Source organism: Leptonotus elevatus, chromosome 11 (genome assembly GCF_054856555.1).
Source record: "Leptonotus elevatus isolate MCC_2025b chromosome 11, RoL_Lele_1.0, whole genome shotgun sequence".
NCBI classification, from domain to species: domain Eukaryota; kingdom Metazoa; phylum Chordata; class Actinopteri; order Syngnathiformes; family Syngnathidae; genus Leptonotus; species Leptonotus elevatus.
Window position 1 is genome coordinate 17,915,404 of NC_141249.1, and position 14,240 is coordinate 17,929,643.

The window sequence follows — 14,240 nt, forward strand, 5'->3', positions numbered from 1 at the left end:
GTTGGTCTAGGCGTATGATTCTCGCTTTGGGTGCGAGAGGTCCCGGGTTCAAATCCCGGACAAGCCCTCTTCTGAAGGATTGCCCTATTCACCTGATAATTGTCACATGGTGGCCCATGTGACAAGTAAGGAGGTTGTGGAAGCTCTTTCATGGCTTGTTGGTCTAGGCGTATGATTCTCGCTTTGGGTGCGAGAGGTCCCGGGTTCAAATCCCGGACAAGCCCTCTTCTGAAGGATTTCCTTTACCATCCTTTTCGCTGATTATTGCCACATGATGGCCGATGTGACAAGTAAGGAGGTCAAGGAAGTTCTTTCATGGCTTGTTGGTCTAGGCGTATGATTCTCGCTTAGGGTGCGAGAGGTCCCGGGTTCAAATCCCGGACAAGCCCTCTTCTTAAGTAATGCCCTTTTCGCTGATAAGTTCCACATGGTGGCCCATGTGACAAGTAAGGAGGTTGTGGAAGTTCTTTCATGGCTTGTTGGTCTAGGCGTATGATTCTCGCTTCGGGTGCGAGAGATTCTGGGTTCAAATCCCGGACAAACCCTCTTCTGAAGGATTTCCCTACCCACCCTTTTCGCTGAGTATTGCCACATGATGGCCAATGTGACAAGTAAGGAGGTCATTAGAGTTCTTTCATGGCTTGTTGGTCTAGGCGTATGATTCTCGCTTAGAGTGAGAGAGGTCCTGGGTTCAAATCCCGGACAAGTCCTCTTCTGAAGGATTTCCCTTTTCGCTGATAATTGCCACATGGTGGCACATGTGACAAGTAAGGAGGTTGTGAAAGGTCTTTCATGGCTTGTTGGTCTAGGAGTATGATTCTCGCTTAGGGTGCGAGAGGTCCCGGGTTCAAATCCCGGACAAGCCCTCTTCTGAAGGATTTCCCTTTTTGCTGATAATTGCCACATGGTGGCCCATGTGACAAGTAAGGAGGTTGTGGAAGCTCTTTCATGGCTTGTTGGTCTAGGCGTATGATTCTTGCTTTGGGTGCGAGAGGTCCCGGGTTCAAATCCCGGACAAGCCCTCTTCTGAAGGATTGCCCTATTCACCTGATAATTGTCACATGGTGGCCCATGTGACAAGTAAGGAGGTTGTGGAAGCTCTTTCATGGCTTGTTGGTCTAGGCGTATGATTCTCGCTTAGGGTGCGAGAGGTCCCGGGTTCAAATCCCGGACAAGCCCTCTTCTGAAGGATTTCGTTTACTATCCTTTTCGCTGATTATTGCCACATGATGGCCGATGTGACAAGTAAGGAGGTCAAGGAAGTTCTTTCATGGCTTGTTGGTCTAGGCGTATGATTCTCGCTTAGGGTGCGGGAGGTCCTGGGTTCAAATCACGGACAAGCCCTCTTCTTAAGTAATGCCCTTTTCGCTGATAAGTTCCACATGGTGTCCCATGTGACAAGTAAGGAGGTTGTGGAAGTTCTTTCATGGCTTGTTGGTCTAGGCGTATGATTCTCGCTTCGGGTGCGAGAGGTCCAGGGTTCAAATCCCGGACAAGCCCTCTTCTGAAGGATTTCCCTCCCCACCCTTTTCGCTGATTATTGCCACATGATGGCCCATGTGACAAGTAAGGAGGTCATGGAAGTTCTTTCATGGCTTGTTGGTCTAGGCGTATGATTCTCGCTTCGGGTGCGAGAGATCCCGGGTTCAAATCCCGGACAAACCCTCTTCTAAAGGATTTCCCTCCCCACCCTTTTCGCTGAGTATTGCCACATGATGGCCAATGTGACAAGTAAGGAGGTCATTAAAGTTCTTTCATGGCTTGTTGGTCTAGGCGTATGATTCTCGCTTAGGGTGCGAGAGGTCCCGGGTTCAAATCCCGGACAAGTCCTCTTCTGAAGGATTTCCCTTTTTCGCTGATAATTGCCACATGGTGGCACATGTGACAAGTAAGGAGGTTGTGAAAGTTCTTTCATGGCTTGTTGGTCTAGGTGTATGATTCTCGCTTAGGGTGGGAGAGGTCCCGGGTTCAAATCCCGGACAAGCCCTCTTCTGAAGGATTTCCCTTTTTGCTGATAATTGCCACATGGTGGCCCATGTGACAAGTAAGGAGGTTGTGGAAGCTCTTTCTTGGCTTGTTGGTCTAGGCGTATGATTCTCGCTTTGGGTGCGAGAGGTCCCGGGCGCAAATCCCGTACAAGCCCTCTTCTGAAGGATTTCCCTTTTCGCTGATAATTTCCACATGGTGTTCGATGTGACAAGTAAGGAGGTTGTGGAAGCTCCTTCATGGCTTGTTGGTCTAGGCGTATGATTCTCGCTTTGGGTGCGAGAGGTCCCGGGTTCAAATCCCGGACAAGCCCTCTTCTGAAGGATTGCCCTATTCACCTGATAATTGTCACATGGTGGCCCATGTGACAAGTAAGGAGGTTGTGGAAGCTCTTTCATGGCTTGTTGGTCTAGGCGTATGATTCTCGCTTTGGGTGCGAGAGGTCCCGGGTTCAAATCCCGGACAAGCCCTCTTCTGAAGGATTTCCTTTACCATCCTTTTCGCTGATTATTGCCACATGATGGCCGATGTGACAAGTAAGGAGGTCAAGGAAGTTCTTTCATGGCTTGTTGGTCTAGGCGTATGATTCTCGCTTAGGGTGCGAGAGGTCCCGGGTTCAAATCCTGGACAAGCCCTCTTCTTAAGTAATGCCCTTTTCGCTGATAAGTTCCACATGGTGGCCCATGTGACAAGTAAGGAGGTTGTGGAAGTTCTTTCATGGCTTGTTGGTCTAGGCGTATGATTCTCGCTTAGGGTGCGAGAGGTCCCGGGTTCAAATCCCAGACAAGCCCTCTTTTGAAGGATTGCCCTTTTCACCTGATAATTGCCACATGATGGCCCATGTGACAAGTAAGGAGGTCATGGAAGTTCTTTCATGGCTTGTTGGTCTAGGCGTATGATTCTCGATTCGGGTGCGAGAGATTCTGGGTTCAAATCCCGGACAAACCCTCTTCTGAAGGATTTCCCTCCCCACCCTTTTCGCTGAGTATTGCCACATGATTGCCACATGATGGCCAATGTGACAAGTAAGGAGGTCATTAAAGTTCTTTCATGGGTTGTTGGTCTAGGCGTATGATTCTCGCTTAGAGTGAGAGAGGTCCCGGGTTCAAATCCCGGACAAGTCCTCTTCTGAAGGATTTCCCTTTTCGCTGATAATTGCCACATGGTGGCACATGTGACAAGTAAGGAGGTTGTGAAAGGTCTTTCATGGCTTGTTGGTCTAGGAGTATGATTCTCGCTTAGGGTGCGAGAGGTCCCGGGTTCAAATCCCGGACAAGCCCTCTTCTGAAGGATTTCCCTTTTTGCTGATAATTGCCACATGGTGGCCGATGTGACAAGTAAGGAGGTTGTGGAAGCTCTTTCATGGCTTGTTGGTCTAGGCGTATGATTCTCGCTTAGGGTGCGAGAGGTCCCGGGTTCAAATCCCGGACAAGCCCTCTTCTGAAGGATTTCATTTACTATCCTTTTCGCTGATTATTGCCACATGATGGCCGATGTGACAAGTAAGGAGGTCAAGGAAGTTCTTTCATGGCTTGTTGGTCTAGGCGTATGATTCTCGCTTAGGGTGCGGGAGGTCCCGGGTTCAAATCACGGACAAGCCCTCTTCTTAAGTAATGCCCTTTTCGCTGATAAGTTCCACATGGTGTCCCATGTGACAAGTAAGGAGGTTGTGGAAGTTCTTTCATGGCTTGTTGGTCTAGGCGTATGATTCTCGCTTCGGGTGCGAGAGGTCCAGGGTTCAAATCCCGGACAAGCCCTCTTCTGAAGGATTTCCCTTTTCGCTGATTATTGCCACATGATGGCCCATGTGACAAGTAAGGAGGTCATGGAAGTTCTTTCATGGCTTGTTGGTCTAGGCGTATGATTCTCGCTTCGGGTGCGAGAGATCCCGGGTTCAAATCCCGGACAAACCCTCTTCTAAAGGATTTCCCTCCCCACCCTTTTCGCTGAGTATTGCCACATGATGGCCAATGTGACAAGTAAGGAGGTCATTAAAGTTCTTTCATGGCTTGTTGGTCTAGGCGTATGATTCTCGCTTAAGGTGCGAGAGGTCCCGGGTTCAAATCCCGGACAAGTCCTCTTCTGAAGGATTTCCCTTTTTCGCTGATAATTGCCACATGGTGGCACATGTGACAAGTAAGGAGGTTGTGAAAGTTCTTTCATGGCTTGTTGGTCTAGGCGTATGATTCTCGCTTAGGGTGGGAGAGGTCCCGGGTTCAAATCCCGGACAAGCCCTCTTCTGAAGGATTTCCCTTTTTGCTGATAATTGCCACATGGTGGCCCATGTGACAAGTAAGGAGGTTGTGGAAGCTCTTTCTTGGCTTGTTGGTCTAGGCGTATGATTCTCGCTTTGGGTGCGAGAGGTCCCGGGCGCAAATCCCGGACAAGCCCTCTTCTGAAGGATTTCCCTTTTCGCTGATAATTTCCACATGGTGTTCGATGTGACAAGTAAGGAGGTTGTGGAAGCTCTTTCATGGCTTGTTGGTCTAGGCGTATGATTCTCGCTTTGGGTGCGAGAGGTCCCGGGTTCAAATCCCGGACAAGCCCTCTTCTGAAGGATTGCCCTATTCACCTGATAATTGTCACATGGTGGCCCATGTGACAAGTAAGGAGGTTGTGGAAGCTCTTTCATGGCTTGTTGGTCTAGGCGTATGATTCTCGCTTTGGGTGCGAGAGGTCCTGGGTTCAAATCCCGGACAAGCCCTCTTCTGAAGGATTTCCTTTACCATCCTTTTCGCTGATTATTGCCACATGATGGCCGATGTGACAAGTAAGGAGGTCAAGGAAGTTCTTTCATGGCTTGTTGGTCTAGGCGTATGATTCTCGCTTAGGGTGCGAGAGGTCCCGGGTTCAAATCCTGGACAAGCCCTCTTCTTAAGTAATGCCCTTTTCGCTGATAAGTTCCACATGGTGGCCCATGTGACAAGTAAGGAGGTTGTGGAAGTTCTTTCATGGCTTGTTGGTCTAGGCGTATGATTCTCGCTTCGGGTGCGAGAGGTCCCGGGTTCAAATCCCGGACAAGCCCTCTTCTGAAGGATTTCCCTCCCCACCCTTTTCGCTGATTATTGCCACATGATGGCCCATGTGACAAGTAAGGAGGTCATGGAAGTTCTTTCATGGCTTGTTGGTCTAGGCGTATGATTCTCGCTTCGGGTGCGAGAGATCCCGGGTTCAAATCCCGGACAAACCCTCTTCTGAAGGATTTCCCTCCCCACCCTTTTCGCTGAGTATTGCCACATGATGGCCAATGTGACAAGTAAGGAGGTCATTAAAGTTCTTTCATGGCTTGTTGGTCTAGGCGTATGATTCTCGCTTAGGGTGCGAGAGGTCCCGGGTTCAAATCCCGGACAAACCCTCTTTTGAAGGATTGCCCTTTTCACCTGATAATTGCCACATGGTGGCCCTTGTGAAGAGTAAGGAGGTTGTGGAATCTCTAACATGGCTTGTTGGTCTAGGCGTATGATTCTTGCTTAGGGTGCAAGAGGTCGCGGGTTCAAATCCCGGACAAGCCCTCTTCTGAAGGATTTCCGTTTTTGCTGATATTTGCCACATTGTGGCCCAGGTGACAAGTAAGGAGGTTGTGGAAGTTCTTTCATGGCTTGTTGGTCTAGGCGTATGATTCTCGCTTCGGGTGCGAGAGGTCCCGGGTTCAAATCCCGGACAAGCCCTCTTCTGAAGGATTTCCCTCCCTACCCTTTTCGCTGATTATTGCCACATGATGGCCCATGTGACAAGTAAGGAGGTCATGGAAGTTCTTCCATGGCTTGTTGGTCTAGGCGTATGATTCTCGCTTCGGGTGCGAGAGATCCCGGGTTCAAATCCCGGACAAACCCTCTTCTGAAGGATTTCCCTCCCCACCCTTTTCGCTGAGTATTGCCACATGATGGCCAATGTGACAAGTAAGGAGGTCATTAAAGTTCTTTCATGGCTTGTTGGTCTAGGCGTATGATTCTCGCTTAGAGTGAGAGAGGTCCCGGGTTCAAATCCCGGACTAGTCCTCTTCTGAAGGATTTCCCTTTTCGCTGATAATTGCCACATGGTGGCACATGTGACAAGTAAGGAGGTTGTGAAAGGTCTTTCACGGCTTGTTGGTCTAGGCATATGATTCTCGCTTAGGGTGCGAGAGGTCCAGGGTTCAAATCCCGGACAAGCCCTCTTCTGAAGGATTTCCCTTTTTGCTGATATTTGCCACATGGTGGCCCATGTGACAAGTAAGGAGGTTGTGGAAGTTCTTTCATGGCTTGTTGGTCTAGGCGTATGATTCTCGCTTCGGGTGCGAGAGGTCCCGGGTTCAAATCCCGGACAAGCCCTCTTCTGAAGGATTTCCCTCCCCAACCTTTTCGCTGATTATTGCCACATGATGGCCCATGTGACAAGTAAGGAGGTCATGGAAGTTCTTTCATGGCTTGTTGGTCTAGGCGTATGATTCTCGCTTAGGGTGCGAGAGGTCCCGGGTTCAAATCCCGGACAAGCGCTCTTTTGAAGGATTGCCCTATTCACCTGATAATTGCCACATGGTGGCCCTTGTGACAAGTAAGGAGGTTGTGGAAGTTCTTTCATGGCTTGTTGGTCTAGGCGTATGATTCTCGCTTAGGGTGCGAGAGGTCCCGGGTTCAAATCCCGGACAAGCCCTCTTCTGAAGGATTTCCCTCCCCAACCTTTTCGCTGATTATTGCCACATGGTGGCCGATGTGACAAGTAAGGAGGTCATCAAAGTTCCTTCATGACTTGTTGTTCTCGGGGTATGATTCTCGCTTTTGGTGCGAGAGTTCCTGGGTTCAAATACCGAACAAGCCCTCTTCTCAAGGATTTCCCTTTTTGATGATAATTGCCACATGGTGGCCGATGTGACAAGTAAGGAGGTTGTGGAAGTTATTTCATGGCTTGTTGGTCTAGGCGTATGATTCTCGCTTAGGGTGCGAGAGGTCCCGAGGTCAAATCCCGGATAAGCCCTCTTCTGAAGGAATTCACTTTTCGCTGATAATTTCCACATGGTGGCCGATGTGACAAGTAAGGAGGTCGTGGAAGTTCTTTCATGGCTTGTTGGTCTAGGGGTATGATTCTCGCTTTGGGTGCGAGAGGTTTAGGGTTCAAATCCGGGACAATCCCTCTTCTGAAGGATTTCCTTTACCATCCTTTTCGCTGATTATTGCCACATGATGGCCGATGTGACAAGTCAGGAGGTCATGGAAGTTCTTTCATGGCTTGTTGGTCTAGGCGTATGATTCTTGCTTAGGGTGTGAGAGGTCCCGGGTTCAAATCCCAGACAAACCCTCTTTTGAAAGATTGACCTTTTTGCCTGATAATTGCCACATGGTGGCCCTTGTGACAAGTAAGGAGGTTGTGGAAGCTCTTTCATGGCTTGTTGGTCTAGGCGTATGATTCTCGCTTTGGGTGCGAGAGGTCCCAGGTTCAAATCCCGGACAAGCCCTCTTCCGAAGGATTTCACTCCCCACCTTTTTTGCTGATTATTGCCACATGATGGCCGATGTGACAAGTAAGGAGGTCATGGAAGTTCTTTCATGGCTTGTTGGTCTAGGCGTATGATTCTCGCTTAGGGTGCGAGAGGTCCCGGGGTCAAATCCCGGATAAGCCCTCTTCTGAAGGAATTAACTTTTCGCTGATAATTTCCACATGGTGGCCCATGTGACAAGTAAGGAGGTCGTGGAAGTTCTTTCATGGCTTGTTGGTCTAGGGGAATGATTCTCGCTTTGGGTGTGAGAGGTCCTGGGTTCAAATCCCGGACAAGCCCTCTTCTGGAGGATTTCCCTCCCCACCCTTTTCACTGATTATTGCCACATGATGGCCGATGTGACAAGTAAGGAGGTCATGGAAGTTCTTTCATGGCTTGTTGGTCTAGGCGTATGATTCTCGCTTAGGGTGCGAGAGGTCCCGGGTTCAAATCCCGGACAAGCCCTCTTTTGAAGGATTGCCCTTTTCGCCTGATAATTGCCACATGGTGGCCCTTGTGACAAGTAAGGAGGTTGTGGAAGCTATTTCATGGCTTGTTGGTCTAGGCGTATGATTCTCGCTTTGGTTGCGAGAAGTCCCGGGTTCAAATCCCGGACAAGCCCTCTTCTGAAGGATTTCCTTTACCATCCTTTTCGCTGATTATTGCCACATGATGGCCGATGTGACAAGTAAGGAGGTCATGGAAGTTCTTTCATGGCTTGTTGGTCTAGGCGTATGATTCTCGCTTAGGGTGCGAGAGGTCCCGGGTTCAAATCCTGGACAAGCCCTCTTTTGAAGGATTGCCCTTTTCACCTGATAATTGCCACATGGTGGCCCATGTGACAAGTAAGGAGGTTGTAGAAGCCCTTTCATGGCTTGTTGGTCTAGCCGTATGATTCTCGCTTTGGGTGGGAGAGGTCCCGGGTTCAAATCCCGGACAAGCCCTCTTCTGAAGGATTTCCATTTTTGCTGATATTTGCCACATGGTGGCCCATGTGACAAGTAAGGAGGTTGTGGAAGTTCTTTCATGGCTTGTTGGTCTAGGCGTATGATTCTAGCTTCGGGTGCGAGAGGTCCCGGGTTTAAATCCCGGACAAGCCCTCTTCTGAAGGAATGCCCTTTTTGCTGATTATTGCCACATGGTGGCCAATGTGACAAGTAAGGAGGTCATGGAAGTTCTTTCATGGCTTGTTGGTCTAGGCATATGATTCTCGCTTTGGGTGCGAGAGTTCCTGGGTTCAAATACCGAACAAGCCCTCTTCTCAAGGATTTCCCTTTTTGCTGATAATTGCCACATGGTGGCCGATGTGACAAGTAAGTACATTGTGGAAGTTATTTCATGGCTTGTTGGTCTAGGCGTATGATTCTCGCTTAGGGTGCGAGAGGTCCTGGGTTCAAATCCCGGACAAGTCCTCTTCTGAAGGATTTACCTTTTCGCTGATAATTGCCACATGGTGGCACATGTGACAAGTAAGGTGGTTGTGAAAGTTCTTTCAGGGCTTGTTGGTCTAGGCGTATGATTCTCGCTTAGGTTGCAAGAGGTCCCGGGTTCAAATCCCGGACAAACCCTCTTCTCAAGGATTTCCCTCCCGGCCCTTTTTGCTGTCAATTGCCACATGGTGGCCCTTGAGACAAGTAAGGAGGTCATGGAAGTTCAATCATGGCTTGTTGGTCTAGGGGTGAAATTCTCACTTTGGGTGCGAGAGGTCCGGGGTTCAATTCCCGGACAAGCCCTCTTCTGAAGGATTTCCTTTACCATCCTTTTCGCTGATTATTGCCACAGGATGGCCCTTGTGAGAAGTAAGGAGGTTGTGGAAGCTCTTTCATGGCTTGTTGGTCTAGGCGTATGACTCTTGCTTTGGGTGCGAGAGGTCCCGGGTTCAAATCCCGGACAAGCCCTCTTCTGAAGGATTTCCCTTTTTGCTGATATTTGCCACATGGTGGCCCATGTGACAAGTAAGGAGGTTGTGGAAGTTCTTTCATGGCTTGTTGGTCTAGGCGTATGATTCTCGCTTCGGGTGCGAGAGGTCCCGGGTTCAAATCCCTGACAAGCCCTCTTCTGAAGGAATGCCCTTTTCGCTGATAATTGCCACATGGTGGCCGATGTGACAAGTAAGGAGGTCGTGGAAGTTCTTTCATGGCTTGTTGGTCTAGGCGTATGATTCTCGCTTCAGGTGCGAGAGGTCCCGGGTTCAAATCCTGGACAAACCCTATTCTGAAGGATTTCCCTCCCCACCCCTTTTGCTGATTATTGCCACATGATGGCCCATGTGACAAGTAAGGAGGTTGTGAAAGTTCTTTCATGGCTTGTTGGTCTAGGTGTATGATTCTCGCTTCGGGTGCGAGAGGTCCTGGGTTCAAATCCCGGATAAACCCTCTTCTGAAGGATTACCCTCCCCACCCTTTTTGCTGATTATTGCCACATGATGGCCCATGTGACAAGTAAGGAGGTCATGGAAGTTCTTTCATGGCTTGTTGGTCTAGGCGTATGATTCTCGCTTAGGGTGTGAGAGGTCCCGGGTTCAAATCCCGGACAAGCCCTCTTTTGAAGGATTCCCCTTTTCACCTGATAATTGCCACATGGTGGCCCATGTGACAAGTAAGGAGGTTGTAGAAGCGCTTTAATGGCTTGTTGGTCTAGGCGTATGATTCTCGCTTTGGGTGCGAGAGGTCCCGGGTTCAAATCCCGGACAAGCCCTCTTCTGAAGGATATCCCTTTTTGCTGATATTTGCCACATGGTGGCCCATGTGACAAGTAAGGAGGTTGTGGAAGTTCTTTCATGGCTTGTTGGTCTAGGCGTATGATTCTAGCTTCGGGTGCGAGAGGTCCCGGGTTTAAATCCCGGACAAGCCCTCTTCTGAAGGAATGCCCTTTTTGCTGATTATTGCCACATGGTGGCCGATGTGACAAGTAAGGAGGTCATGGAAGTTCTTTCATGGCTTGTTGGTCTAGGCATATTATTCTCGCTTTGGATGCGAGAGTTCCTGGGTTCAAATCCCGGACAAGCCCTCTTCTGAAGGATTTCCCTTACCAACCTTTTCGCTGATTATTGCCACATGGTGGCCGATGTGACAAGTAAGGAGGTCATCGAAGTTCCTTCATGGCTTGTTGTTCTCGGGGTATGATTCTCGCTTTTGGTGCGAGAGTTCCTGGGTTCAAATACCGAACAAGCCCTCTTCTCAAGGATTTCCCTTTTTGATGATAATTGCCACATGGTGGCCGATGTGACAAGTAAGGAGGTTGTGGAAGTTATTTCATGGCTTGTTGGTCTAGGCGTATGATTCTCGCTTAGGGTGCGAGAGGTCCCGAGATCAAATCCCGGATAAGCCCTCTTCTGAAGGAATTCACTTTTCGCTGATAATTTCCACCTGGTGGCCGATGTGACAAGTAAGGAGGTCGTGAAAGTTCTTTGATGGCTTGTTGGTCTAGGGGTATGATTCTCGCTTTGGGTGTGAGAGGTCCCGGGTTCAAATCCCGGACAAGCCCTCTTCTGAAGGATTTCCCCCCCACCCTTTTCGCTGATTATTGCCACATGATGGCCGATGTGACAAGTAAGGAGGTCATGGATGTTCTTTCATGGCTTGTTGGTCTAGGCGTATGATTCTCGCTTAGGGTGCGAGAGGTCCCGGGTTCAAATCCCGGACAAGCCCTCTTTTGAAGGATTGCCCTTTTCGCCTGATAATTGCCACATGGTGGCCCTTGTGACAAGTAAGGAGGTTGTGGAAGTGCTTTCATGGCTTGTTGGTCTAGGGGTATGATTATCACTTTGGGTGCGAGAGGTCCAGGGTTCAAATCCGGGACAATCCCTCTTCTGAAGGATTTCCTTTACCATCCTCTTCGCTGATTATTGCCACATGATGGCCGATCTGACAAGTCAGGAGGTCATGGAAGCTCTTTCATGGCTTGTTGGTCTAGGCGTATGATTCTCGCTTAGGGTGCGAGAGGTCCCGGGTTCAAATCCCGGACAAACCCTCTTTCGAAGGATTGCCCTTTTTGCCTGATAATTGCCACATGTTTTTGCTTTGTGACAAGTAAGGAGGTTGTGGAAGCTCTTCAAATCCCGGACAAGCCCTCTTTTGAAGGATTGCCCTTTTCGCCTGATAATTGCCACATGGTGGCCCTTGTGACAAGTAAGGAGGTTGTGGAAGTTCTTTCATGGCTTGTTGGTCTAGGGGTATGATTATCACTTTGGGTGCGAGAGGTCCAGGGTTCAAATCCGGGACAATCCCTCTTCTGAAGGATTTCCTTTACCATCCTCTTCGTTGATTATTGCCACATGATGGCCGATCTGACAAGTCAGGAGGTCATGGAAGTTCTTTCATGGCTTGTTGGTCTAGGCGTATGATTCTCGCTTAGGGTGCGAGAGGTCCCGGGTTCAAATCCCGGACAAACCCTCTTTCGAAGGATTGCCCTTTTTGCCTGATAATTGCCACATGTTTTTGCTTTGTGACAAGTAAGGAGGTTGTGGAAGCTCTTTCATGGCTTGTTGGTCTAGGCGTATGATTCTCGCTTTGGGTGCGAGAGGTCCCGGCTTCAAATCCCGGACAAGCCCTCTTCCGAAGGATTTCACTCCCCACCTTTTTCGCTGATTATTGCCACATGATGGCCGATGTGACAAGTAAGGAGGTCATGGAAGTTCTTTCATGGCTTGTTGGTCTAGGCGTATGATTCTCGCTTAGGGTGCGAGAGGTCCCGGGGTCAAATCCCGGATAAGCCCTCTTCTGAAGGAATTAACTTTTCGCTGATAATTTCCACATGGTGGCCGATGTGACAAGTAAGGAGGTTGTGGAAGTTTTTTCATGGCTTGTTGGTCTAGGGGTATGATTCTAGCTTTGGGTGTGAGAGGTCCCGGGTTCAAATCCCGGACAAGCCCTCTTCTGAAGGATTTCCCTCCCCACCCTTTTCGCTGATTATTGCCACATGATGGCCGATGTGACAAGTAAGGAGGTCATGGAAGTTCTTTCATGGCTTGTTGGTCTAGGCGTATGATTCTCGCTTAGGGTGCGAGAGGTCCCGGGTTCAAATCCCGGACAAGCCCACTTTTGAAGGATTGCCCTTTTCGCCTGATAATTGCCACATGGTGGCCCTTGTGACAAGTAAGGAGGTTGTGGAAGCTCTTTCATGGCTTGTTGGTCTAGGCGTATGATTCTCGCTTTGGGTGCGAGAGGTCCCGGGTTCAAATCCCGGACAAGCCCTCTTCTGAAGGATTTCCCTTTTTGCTGATATTTGCCACATGGTGGCCCATGTGACAAGTAAGGAGGTTGTGGAAGTTCTTTCATGGCTTGTTAGTCTAGGCGTATGATTCTCGCTTTAGGTGCGAGAGGTCCTGGGTTCAAATCCCGGACAAGCCCTCTTCTGAAGGATTTCCCTTTTTGCTGATATTTGCCACATGATGGCCGATCTGACAAGTCAGGAGGTCATGGAAGTTCTTTCATGGCTTGTTGGTCTAGGCGTATGATTCTCGCTTAGGGTGCGAGAGGTCCCGGGTTCAAATCCCGGGCAAACCCTCTTTCGAAGGATTGCCCTTTTTGCCTGATAATTGCCACATGTTTTTGCTTTGTGACAAGTAAGGAGGTTGTGGAAGCTCTTTCATGGCTTGTTGGTCTAGGCGTATGATTCTCGCTTTGGGTGCGAGAGGTCCCGGCTTCAAATCCCGGACAAGCCCTCTTCCGAAGGATTTCACACCCCACCTTTTTCGCTGATTATTGCCACATGATGGCCGATGTGACAAGTAAGGAGGTCATGGAAGTTCTTTCATGGCTTGTTGGTCTAGGCGTATGATTCTCGCTTAGGGTGCGAGAGGTCCCGGGGTCAAATCCCGGATAAGCCCTCTTCTGAAGGAATTAACTTTTCGCTGATAATTTCCACATGGTGGCCGATGTGACAAGTAAGGAGGTCGTGGAAGTTTTTTCATGGCTTGTTGGTCTAGGGGTATGATTCTCGCTTTGGGTGTGAGAGGTCCCGGGTTCAAATCCCGGACAAGCCCTCTTCTGAAGGATTTCCCTCCCCACCCTTTTCGCTGATTATTGCCACATGATGGCCGATGTGACAAGTAAGGAGGTCATGGAAGTTCTTTCATGGCTTGTTGGTCTAGGAGTATGATTCTCGCTTAGGGTGCGAGAGGTCCCGGGTTCAAATCCCGGACAAGCCCTCTTTTGAAGGATTGCCCTTTTCGCCTGATAATTGCCACATGGTGGCCCTTGTGACAAGTAAGGAGGTTGTGGAAGCTCTTTCATGGCTTGTTGGTCTAGGCGTATGATTCTTGCTTTGGGTGCGAGAGGTCCCGGGTTCAAATCCCGGACAAGCCCTCTTCTGTAGGATTTCCCTTTTTGCTGATATTTGCCACATGGTGGCCCATGTGACAAGTAAGGAGGTTGTGGAAGTTCTTTCATGGCTTGTTGGTCTAGGCGTATGATTCTCGCTTAGGGTGCGAGAGGTCCCGGGTTCAAATCCCGGACAAGCCCACTTTTGAAGGATTGCCCTTTTCGCCTGATAATTGCCACATGGTGGCCCTTGTGACAAGTAAGGAGGTTGTGGAAGCTCTTTCATGGCTTGTTGGTCTAGGCGTATGATTCTCGCTTTGGGTGCGAGAGGTCCCGGGTTCAAATCCCGGACAAGCCCTCTTCTGAAGGATTTCCCTTTTTGCTGATATTTGCCACATGGTGGCCCATGTGACAAGTAAGGAGGTTGTGAAAGTTCTTTCATGGCTTGTTAGTCTAGGCGTATGATTCTCGCTTTAGGTGCGAGAGGTCCTGGGTTCAAATCCCGGACAAGCCCTCTTCTGAAGGATTTCCCTTTTTGC

The 14,240-nt window shown here is 49.4% G+C and overlaps 1 protein-coding gene and 33 non-coding genes across 36 annotated transcripts in view; 33 read left to right on the top strand and 1 right to left on the bottom strand.

Moving 5' to 3' along the window:
* osbpl1a (oxysterol binding protein-like 1A) overlaps positions 1-14,240 on the bottom strand; it is a 54,474-nt gene that overhangs the window by 11,826 nt on the left and 28,408 nt on the right. The window lies entirely within an intron of this gene.
* trnap-ugg (transfer RNA proline (anticodon UGG)) lies at positions 153-224 on the top strand. Its single transcript has one exon. It is a non-coding gene; the product is annotated as a tRNA-Pro (tRNA).
* Positions 318-389, top strand: trnap-agg (transfer RNA proline (anticodon AGG)). Its single transcript has one exon. It is a non-coding gene; the product is annotated as a tRNA-Pro (tRNA).
* Positions 795-866, top strand: trnap-agg (transfer RNA proline (anticodon AGG)). Its single transcript has one exon. It is a non-coding gene; the product is annotated as a tRNA-Pro (tRNA).
* trnap-ugg (transfer RNA proline (anticodon UGG)) lies at positions 951-1,022 on the top strand. Its single transcript has one exon. It is a non-coding gene; the product is annotated as a tRNA-Pro (tRNA).
* trnap-agg (transfer RNA proline (anticodon AGG)) lies at positions 1,108-1,179 on the top strand. The gene has a single exon. It is a non-coding gene; the product is annotated as a tRNA-Pro (tRNA).
* trnap-agg (transfer RNA proline (anticodon AGG)) lies at positions 1,759-1,830 on the top strand. Its single transcript has one exon. It is a non-coding gene; the product is annotated as a tRNA-Pro (tRNA).
* Positions 2,228-2,299, top strand: trnap-ugg (transfer RNA proline (anticodon UGG)). Its single transcript has one exon. It is a non-coding gene; the product is annotated as a tRNA-Pro (tRNA).
* On the top strand, positions 2,385-2,456 carry trnap-ugg (transfer RNA proline (anticodon UGG)). Its single transcript has one exon. It is a non-coding gene; the product is annotated as a tRNA-Pro (tRNA).
* trnap-agg (transfer RNA proline (anticodon AGG)) lies at positions 3,195-3,266 on the top strand. Its single transcript has one exon. It is a non-coding gene; the product is annotated as a tRNA-Pro (tRNA).
* trnap-agg (transfer RNA proline (anticodon AGG)) lies at positions 3,351-3,422 on the top strand. The gene has a single exon. It is a non-coding gene; the product is annotated as a tRNA-Pro (tRNA).
* On the top strand, positions 3,993-4,064 carry trnal-aag (transfer RNA leucine (anticodon AAG)). Its single transcript has one exon. It is a non-coding gene; the product is annotated as a tRNA-Leu (tRNA).
* On the top strand, positions 4,462-4,533 carry trnap-ugg (transfer RNA proline (anticodon UGG)). Its single transcript has one exon. It is a non-coding gene; the product is annotated as a tRNA-Pro (tRNA).
* Positions 4,619-4,690, top strand: trnap-ugg (transfer RNA proline (anticodon UGG)). Its single transcript has one exon. It is a non-coding gene; the product is annotated as a tRNA-Pro (tRNA).
* trnap-cgg (transfer RNA proline (anticodon CGG)) lies at positions 4,940-5,011 on the top strand. The gene has a single exon. It is a non-coding gene; the product is annotated as a tRNA-Pro (tRNA).
* trnap-cgg (transfer RNA proline (anticodon CGG)) lies at positions 5,583-5,654 on the top strand. Its single transcript has one exon. It is a non-coding gene; the product is annotated as a tRNA-Pro (tRNA).
* On the top strand, positions 6,225-6,296 carry trnap-cgg (transfer RNA proline (anticodon CGG)). Its single transcript has one exon. It is a non-coding gene; the product is annotated as a tRNA-Pro (tRNA).
* trnap-agg (transfer RNA proline (anticodon AGG)) lies at positions 6,547-6,618 on the top strand. Its single transcript has one exon. It is a non-coding gene; the product is annotated as a tRNA-Pro (tRNA).
* trnap-ugg (transfer RNA proline (anticodon UGG)) lies at positions 7,667-7,738 on the top strand. Its single transcript has one exon. It is a non-coding gene; the product is annotated as a tRNA-Pro (tRNA).
* trnap-agg (transfer RNA proline (anticodon AGG)) lies at positions 7,832-7,903 on the top strand. The gene has a single exon. It is a non-coding gene; the product is annotated as a tRNA-Pro (tRNA).
* Positions 8,779-8,850, top strand: trnap-agg (transfer RNA proline (anticodon AGG)). The gene has a single exon. It is a non-coding gene; the product is annotated as a tRNA-Pro (tRNA).
* On the top strand, positions 9,265-9,336 carry trnap-ugg (transfer RNA proline (anticodon UGG)). The gene has a single exon. It is a non-coding gene; the product is annotated as a tRNA-Pro (tRNA).
* On the top strand, positions 9,907-9,978 carry trnap-agg (transfer RNA proline (anticodon AGG)). The gene has a single exon. It is a non-coding gene; the product is annotated as a tRNA-Pro (tRNA).
* On the top strand, positions 10,064-10,135 carry trnap-ugg (transfer RNA proline (anticodon UGG)). Its single transcript has one exon. It is a non-coding gene; the product is annotated as a tRNA-Pro (tRNA).
* On the top strand, positions 10,853-10,924 carry trnap-ugg (transfer RNA proline (anticodon UGG)). The gene has a single exon. It is a non-coding gene; the product is annotated as a tRNA-Pro (tRNA).
* trnap-agg (transfer RNA proline (anticodon AGG)) lies at positions 11,017-11,088 on the top strand. Its single transcript has one exon. It is a non-coding gene; the product is annotated as a tRNA-Pro (tRNA).
* trnap-ugg (transfer RNA proline (anticodon UGG)) lies at positions 12,240-12,311 on the top strand. The gene has a single exon. It is a non-coding gene; the product is annotated as a tRNA-Pro (tRNA).
* On the top strand, positions 12,405-12,476 carry trnap-agg (transfer RNA proline (anticodon AGG)). The gene has a single exon. It is a non-coding gene; the product is annotated as a tRNA-Pro (tRNA).
* trnap-ugg (transfer RNA proline (anticodon UGG)) lies at positions 12,562-12,633 on the top strand. The gene has a single exon. It is a non-coding gene; the product is annotated as a tRNA-Pro (tRNA).
* trnap-ugg (transfer RNA proline (anticodon UGG)) lies at positions 13,353-13,424 on the top strand. The gene has a single exon. It is a non-coding gene; the product is annotated as a tRNA-Pro (tRNA).
* trnap-agg (transfer RNA proline (anticodon AGG)) lies at positions 13,518-13,589 on the top strand. Its single transcript has one exon. It is a non-coding gene; the product is annotated as a tRNA-Pro (tRNA).
* On the top strand, positions 13,675-13,746 carry trnap-ugg (transfer RNA proline (anticodon UGG)). Its single transcript has one exon. It is a non-coding gene; the product is annotated as a tRNA-Pro (tRNA).
* Positions 13,831-13,902, top strand: trnap-agg (transfer RNA proline (anticodon AGG)). Its single transcript has one exon. It is a non-coding gene; the product is annotated as a tRNA-Pro (tRNA).
* Positions 13,988-14,059, top strand: trnap-ugg (transfer RNA proline (anticodon UGG)). The gene has a single exon. It is a non-coding gene; the product is annotated as a tRNA-Pro (tRNA).